This window comes from Conger conger, chromosome 11, assembly GCF_963514075.1.
Source record: "Conger conger chromosome 11, fConCon1.1, whole genome shotgun sequence".
Taxonomy (NCBI): domain Eukaryota; kingdom Metazoa; phylum Chordata; class Actinopteri; order Anguilliformes; family Congridae; genus Conger; species Conger conger.
Window position 1 is genome coordinate 9,253,489 of NC_083770.1, and position 7,981 is coordinate 9,261,469.

The window sequence follows — 7,981 nt, forward strand, 5'->3', positions numbered from 1 at the left end:
TTATTTTTTTTTACAAATTTAAAATTGAAGGAGATTATTTTTTTATAAGAGCACGGCTCCCAGTCCGAGATCCTGGAGATCACAGGGTCTGCTGGGTTTAGTTGTTACTTAGCTCTTAATTGATCAATTGAAAATGTTCCTTATACGGCCAGCAGCAGTACCATCATATACCCTGCTCCTGCAAAATGGCTGAAGCAATGTAGGTGTGGGCTTGGTTAGTACTTGGATAGGAGCCATCCTGGGAAAACTAAGTTGCTGCTGGAAGAGATGTCGGTGGGCAAGTAGGGAGCTATCTTCCCTCTTGTGAAAATGCCTCCAATGCCCCAGTGCAGTGATGGGGACGCTGTACTGTAGGAGATGCTGTATTTCAGATCAGACATTAAGCCAAAGTCCTGACTCACTGTGGTCATTAAAGATCCCATGACACTCTTTCCCCGGTGTCCTGGCTACATTTCTAACCTGGTTCACTGGCACAAAATGGCAGCCATGCATCACCCAGGTAGGTGCTACAGATTGGTGTTCCCCCTCATCACTGTAAATCACCTTGAGTGTCTAGAAAAGCACTACGTAAAAAATACAATGATCCATCTATATATCTATAACCCACCTCCCCAGGTTCCCTGGGTCTGAAATGGAAGAAAAAATAACAACAGACCCCAACAGAAGCCCCTCCAGGACCAGGGTTAAGAGGTGAATCAATGTTTCTGGAAAAACAGTCCCCTCATGATTGCCAAGAAAACTATTGCCTTGAACCGTTAAACCGTAAACACATTAAACACCACAAAATGGCTAAACATATGAGATCATCACTTCTGGTAAATGGATGCCTATAGTATTAAAAATAACTTTTAATATATAGGTAGACTAATAAATGGTAGTCCACTAATAAAGACAAAAATATCTTCTTATGGATATCAGGGCCTGAAATAAAACGCTGGAAAGGTGTACAATATGGACCTTTTAAACTCTGGTCAAATAATTGTCCTCACAGTACACTGCACTTACTGAAATTGGGTAGAATGCTTGGCTGTTAGTGACGTATACTCTCAGCTCTCAGATCTCGCCTTTCAGCCCGATATTAATAATATCGCAAGAGTGGACCTTTTCATGAAAACTCTGGAGCTGGTACAGAATGAGGCTGCAAAGGTGCTTATAAAGAACTAAGAAATGTGAACACGCCAGCCCAGAGCTTGTGTCTCTTCCTTGGTTGCCTGTTGAATTCTTAATTGACTACAAGGTTCTTCGCCCACGGCTGTAAATGGTCTTGCTCCATGACATGTTATTAAACAACTTATCTTCTACCCTCCACCAGGATGGCTCTATTCATAAGCTGCTGGCTATATGAAAGCCCCAAGAAGGACTACCATTACAGGGGGAAGCAGAGCCTTCTCCTATGGCGCTCCTCCTGTTGCATGTTCAAGCCTCAGGTGTACTCTCTGTTTTAAGTTTAGCTGCAATACTCAACTTTTAGTTTAAAAAAGTTAGTTAAACTCAAAGATGAGTGGGAAGAGTAGATTAAACTATAGGTCAGCAACCTTCCCATCATGCACCCTGCTCCTGCAAAATGGCTGAAGCTAAGCAGGTGTGTGCTTGGTTAGGACTTCGATGGGAGACCTCCTGGGAAAACTAAGTAGGGGATGATCTTCTCTCTGGTCAAAATATCCCCAATGGCCCAGTGCAGCATGAGATGTAGTCTTTTGAATAAGACCTTAAACCGAGGTCCTGACTCACTGTGGTCATTTAAGGACTCTCTTCGCAAAGAGTAGAGGGTTCCCTGGTGTCCTGGCTAAATTCCCAAACCCTGGCTCTTTCAACTGGCCACCTAATCATCCCCTGACTGGCAAAGACATTGTTCTCTCCCTCTCCACCTCAGCTGGTGTGTGGTGAGCGTTGTGGCGCAAAATGGCAGTCGTGCATCACCCAGGTGGGTGCTACACATTGGTGGTGGTTGAGGTGAGTTTCTCCCTCTTCACTGTAATTGCTTTGAGGGTCTAGAAAAGTGCTATATGAATGCAATGATCTACCATATAGGCTATCAATAAGATTAGTCGATTCAGGTGCTGTTGTGCGACTGTCACTAAGTGTGAATACTCTAGTTTGCTGTTCTGTGCTCTGTCGAGGATACGCCCAGCACAAAGTGGCCACACTTACTGACCAATTACTAACCTATTTCCATTTCCATCTCTTCCCCGGGGCTTCTGGCCCACTCTCCCTGCCTGAGTTCACCACTCCAGCCCCTTCTCCTGGTGCCAGCCCTTGCTGTGATGTAACCCGGAGCTCTCAATGTATCGCTTTGCTCTTCTGAACTGCATCCAAAATATACCTCTTTGCTTTGGCCAGCTACCATCTGCCCAATGACAGGGATTTTTTGCTCTGATAGTTTCCTCATTATCTCCATAACACCTTTTAGCCCCATCACTGAGTATTGATCCCAGGCCTGCCTGTGGAGGATGGGTTCCCTTTCTAGAGCCAGGTTCCTCCCAAAATCTCTACCCACAGATACGTTTTTTTTTCCCCTCCATTCTTTGAGGGCTTATTTCTTCCCACTGGAGTTTTTACATGACTACATTTTTTGGACAGCATTTTCTATTTTCAAACCATTTTCAAACCTATTTCTCTATTTCCAACTGAATGTAGATAATTTTCCAATTCACACATTACAGCCGGTGGAGATGGTGTATTGCGGATGAGCTACAGATATACACGCATTCATTTATGGTCTTAAGTCTGACCACTATCAAGTATCAATGTGATAATTTATCTTGTCATCCCGCCCAGAGCACTGGAATCATTTCAGAAGGGAGGTGTCCAAACAAGGAGAAAAAAGTATATGTTTTTCTAAACATGCTGTAATGTAATGCCCCAGTAGATGAGCTATCAGTTGGTTTTTGTTTTTTTGTTTTTTTTTTGGGGGGGGGGGCAGTCCTTTCCAGAGCACTTGGTCCCTCCCACGACCATGGGTACAATAGAAAACTCAGGAGTAAACAAAAAGCATCCTGTTTTTTTTGGGATATGCCATATATAAAATAAACACAAGCATCAAAATGGATCAAGTCAAAAGAAGATGAAGCTTTTCTGTGATTTTAAGTAACTGACAGATAGCTCTGGGGGTGACAGTATACATAACAGAAACGAGAGCAGAAAGTTTTGCCATTCCACTCCAAATTTTGTGAAAATTGCATCTAAAATATTAAGAATACTATCATTTTAGGTACTTGTTTCGGTGGACTCACTCTTCCCACTACTGTAACACATTCATGAACAGCCATCATTGTGTTTACATTAGACCACATTTACTTTTCACACCTCCCATGATTAGCTGTGACCAAATGTAAATATACTGTCTGCATAAATATTTACACATGATATGCTGTACAAATACCAAACTTGACCAGACTTTACAATATTTTAAGGAAGCTTGAATGGTTTATTTTAAATGTACAGAAAACCAAATGAATTATTCACTCACATATCCAAGTGCAATACCATTATTCATAGAATTTGAAGCTTTGAGGAGAAATTCATCGATCATGTTTTTTCACTCATTTTAGCTACATTGCTCTGGAATGGAATAGTTTTTGAATAGCAATTGTTTAAATCAGCTTTCTATGAATAGAAAGTATATTGAAATAATTATGGTACTTCTTTATTTTGGTTTCATGTGGTATTTATCCAGATGGGTTTTTTTTATTTATTTAACTTTGCTTACTGTATTACAATTTACACTTGGTTTGTAGAAAGCAACACTCTTGGATTCCTGAAGTGCAGCCACTTATAGTCAATACAATGTTATTGACTCAGCTGAATAGGCAGCTTATACTCATAACTGTAACATAATTACACCTACACAATTACCCCCCCCCCCACACACACACACACAAACACGGATGTGACATTCTTATTTTTATGATGCAAACTCTTGCTACAATTCTGTGATGATTGTCAAGCCTTGTCACAGCAGCTAACACAAGGCTTTCTGACCTGCAGCTATACTTCATGGAGTGGTTACATGTTTATCAGCGTTTTCTCCTCTTGCTCCAGTGCTAATGGCTGAGCTTGCTAACATCATCAACAATAAAAAAGCCCTGGGGAATTTAAGAGATGCTTCAGGGGATAAACGAAATCACATCCAAGATATAAACTTGACAAACAACAGCAATAAAATGCTATTTGGGGCACAGGAGAAGATGAGTTTTCAATGAGATGCGGTTTGCGAGCTTAGAAACGATTCTATACGTTTCAAACCCAGAACACATCGGCTTCGACAAAATCTCTTAACATGATTTCTGCGAGCCTTCTGCACACTGGCCGTGATTATTGCTGAAACTTGGTGCAGCAATGCCTCCAACAGTTCAATGAAAAATCGCTGTTCAACGAAAAACGGAAATACAAAGGATGAAAACACTTGTTAAGCAGAAGCAAAACCCGAGGAGGTTGTTGTTAAATCGTGAGAGCACTCACCTGATTCATCATAAGAGCGCACAATAAAGCATGGAAATGTAAGTGGAACATTTCTAGTTTTAGTAGAAACCGTAGTAGGGAGTTTTAGTGCAGTTTTACTTTGAATCACACTCCATACTGAACATAAACACAGTAAAGCCGTAGCTAGTGACACGCATTACCACTGCTTTGATTTTAGTAGCCAACACTTTTAGGGCTTTGCGGGAATGGACTAATTTTGCTTTAATCTGAGATGTAACATAAAAAAATAAAAATGTACTTGGTCATATTGACACATGAGAGCAGCGAGCCCTACTCTAGCCTGGCTACTTGATGTTATTAAGACCTAGAGCCTGCTGCGCGTGGTAGCAGACAGTTTTATCTGGCTCCTGTAAGACATAAGCCAGCCAGGATTCCTTCGGCTATGGCTAGCCTGCATGAACACATTTACAGTATCTATTCATACCAGCTGTGATTTATCAGCATGAGCTGTGCCTCTCCTACATTCAGTGCTAGCTACACTGCATGTTTTTTTTAGCTGAAGGTTTTATCCAAAACTTACAGTTGATTAGGCTAAGCAGGAGACAATCTCCCCTGGAGCAATATGGGGTTAAGAGCCTTGCCCAAGGGCCCAACAGCTGTGCGGATCTTATCAGGACTACACTAGGGATCGAACCACTGCCCACTCCTGGGTCCCAGTCATGTACCTTAGCCACTATGTTACAGGCTACCCCATTTAGCTGTTCTCTAGTGAGCTGTTTGGCAGAAGTGGAAAGTCAAGGGGTTACAAAGTAAAAGTCCTGCCATGTGTTTCTTCCACCCATGAACCCAACCAGATGTTTTCGCTAATTAATTTTAAGTTCCTGATTGATGAATCGTGCTGATTAGCAAATCCAGACAATTGGAACAAAATACTACGGAGGACATCTGCCTGAACCTGGATCTTCCACCGCTGCTATGGGGCTTGTAATGTGGAAGCTGGTGCCTGTCTTCCGGAGGAGGGCTGTCTGCGTGGATGTTGGCACGATGGCGGTGACGGAGAAGCTGAGCACAAACGGCGATTCCAAATGGGAGAAAAAAGGGGAAACAGAAGCGTACTGTGTATTCTTCACTTGGCTCATTGATCTGCTGCAGCCCGTGGAGATCCCAGCTGGAGCTCCAGCTAAACGCGTGACTGCAGACTGCTAACACGCTTTGATTAAATGCGTTACGGCACGCTGGTAGTTTGTTAGGCAAAGACTTCAATAGATGAAGACCTTTTTATTTAGCTTTTTTTTTTTTTTTTTACAATTAGAAATGACCTGTTGTTCAGAAGCAGAGTCATATCAAAGTGCTTCTAGGACAAGGAGGGTAATGCCACCAAATTACATTAGGAGGAAATAGTTCTGCCAGCCTGCTTGTCCTGAAGTGAGCACTAGGAGTCTACCTTGTACTGCAAACTGCTAGTCCCTTCACCAGAGAGCCTCTGCTCTCACTGAGGAGATACTCACCCATTGAAAGAAACAATATCACTTTGGGCACTGGTGCTCCTGTTGGACGGAAGAGTCCATCTCAAATCCTCGCAGGTTCTGCCTGACTCTTAGGGATTCATCCACTGGAAGTCAAGAAAGCCATTGTGAGGCTGAGAAATAAGAGAAAAACAGTCAGGTACACAGCCAAAATCAACTGCTTGGAACATCATCAACAAGAAAGCCAGTAGGCCAGAGGAAGACCTCTACAGCTGAAAACTGAGGAATTCTCACCATAATGCAGAAAACCCTGAAACACCTCTGGCAGGTCCAACACTCTTCAGGAGGCAGGCATGGATATGTCAGTGACAACTGTCTGCAGAAAGCTTCACTAAAACAACTACACTGCTTGATGAAAAATATAAAGTATTAGACACAAACACAGGATGGCCAGGTTAAAGTTAGCTATGAAGAAGTATATAAAAGGTAATGTCAATGTCTATGGGTCAAAGATGTCAAGCAGTCATTGCATGCAAAGGATATACAACAAAGTACTAAACATGACTACTTTTATTTGCATAGCATTAATATGTCCCAAACATTATGGAGCCCTGAAATGGGTGGCTTTCCGTAAAAAGTGCTATAGGGTCTACATAGTGAACCCAACATCTATAGAAATGCTTAATTGCTTTTTTATTTATAATTGATTAAATAAAAGCTGAGAATGTATCATATGTAACATATGTGAATTGCTTGATTATGAATATAAAATTGTTAAGTACAGAACCAAATGAAGAAATAAACAAGCATTATGGAGCTCACTGTAGACAATTTTGTTAAGTACATATGAAATAAATACCTCTCATTTATGGTTAGGCATAGATTATTTAGTATATTTTAATATTGCTATGTGTGTACAGCTTTGGTTGTCACTGAAATAGTTTTCCTGGCCTGACAGGGAATCTTATTTAATCTTGTTAAAAGCCATTTCAAGGAGTGCGATACAAGTTTGATATTGCATGCTGTATGAAGTATTTTTCATCAAATCAAATCAAATCCCTTTGAGTATGTCGCAAGAACTCTTCCCCTTGCTGTAACGTTAGCCACTTTGAACGTAGCTTTCATGCTAGCTGCTGAATCCCCAGTCATCACAGCAGTGGCGTAGCTAGGACCCATCTGGCCCCAATGCAAATTATACTCCAGCCACCCCTGCTTCAATAACATTACACACTTAGAGGGCACATGTACCAGCTTTTCCGAACCACAGACAAATCACAGGGATAGGTGCTAGCCAGTCCTCTGAACAGATAGCAGTAATGTTATGAACCGATAGGAGACAACATCACAATATTGCATAACTCTTTGGCTAATGATGTCTAAAACGGTAAAAAGCAAAAATGCTGCTCACTCATTTAAATAATAAGATAAGTGATTTCTTCTTCATTTTTCTCCGCTTATGTGTTTGCGTTTGGGAAATTAAGGTTTCACAGGACTCACTTCAATGGAAAAACCAGTCTGAGCCATGAGCAATCAGTACAATTCACTAAATACTGGGATTAAACCCACTAGAGGGCAGTATTTTACATAGGACCAAAATGCAGACACCCTGAGATATACTGGTGGCTTGGTTTGGCCAGGCATTTAGTCAACCCCCTGTGATGCTTGATCCTTAATTTAGTAAGTGATAAACAAATAAAGCATTAAGTATTTTCTGTTCCTGATTGTGTTTGAAACTGTCTATTTTGTACAAGAATAGTTTCTGACATCTGTCACTCAAAGTTAAGGAGTCCATAATTTCACAGTTTTGGTGGATTTAGCGACATCTGTGGTTACTGGTATCACAAAAAATATAAAGTATTTTTATTTTTATTTTATAAAGTAATCCAGCGGTAGCGTATCCCATTTGAAGAATGAAAACTGCCTTGAGACAACTAGCAATATCATCTGACATGGCAATATTGTGCAACATATCACTTATCTAACCTCATTTTAAAGACATATTAATAATGCAGTGTTCTGTGTGTGCGTCAGACCACGGACGAATCGCTAGGTCGCTAGCTCCTTGCACATCGTCAAATTTGAATATTTGGCGG

The 7,981-nt window shown here is 41.2% G+C and overlaps 1 long non-coding RNA gene across 1 annotated transcript; it reads right to left on the reverse strand.

Annotated features, from left to right (window-relative positions):
- Nucleotides 1-4,084: 4,084 nt before the first annotated feature.
- LOC133141216 (uncharacterized) lies at nucleotides 4,085-6,355 on the reverse strand. Its single transcript, XR_009710060.1, has 3 exons — nucleotides 6,183-6,355; nucleotides 5,931-6,061; nucleotides 4,085-5,484 (listed from the first exon to the last, which is right to left on the reverse strand). It is a non-coding gene; the product is annotated as an uncharacterized LOC133141216 (long non-coding RNA).
- Between the last annotated feature and the right edge of the window lie 1,626 nt (nucleotides 6,356-7,981).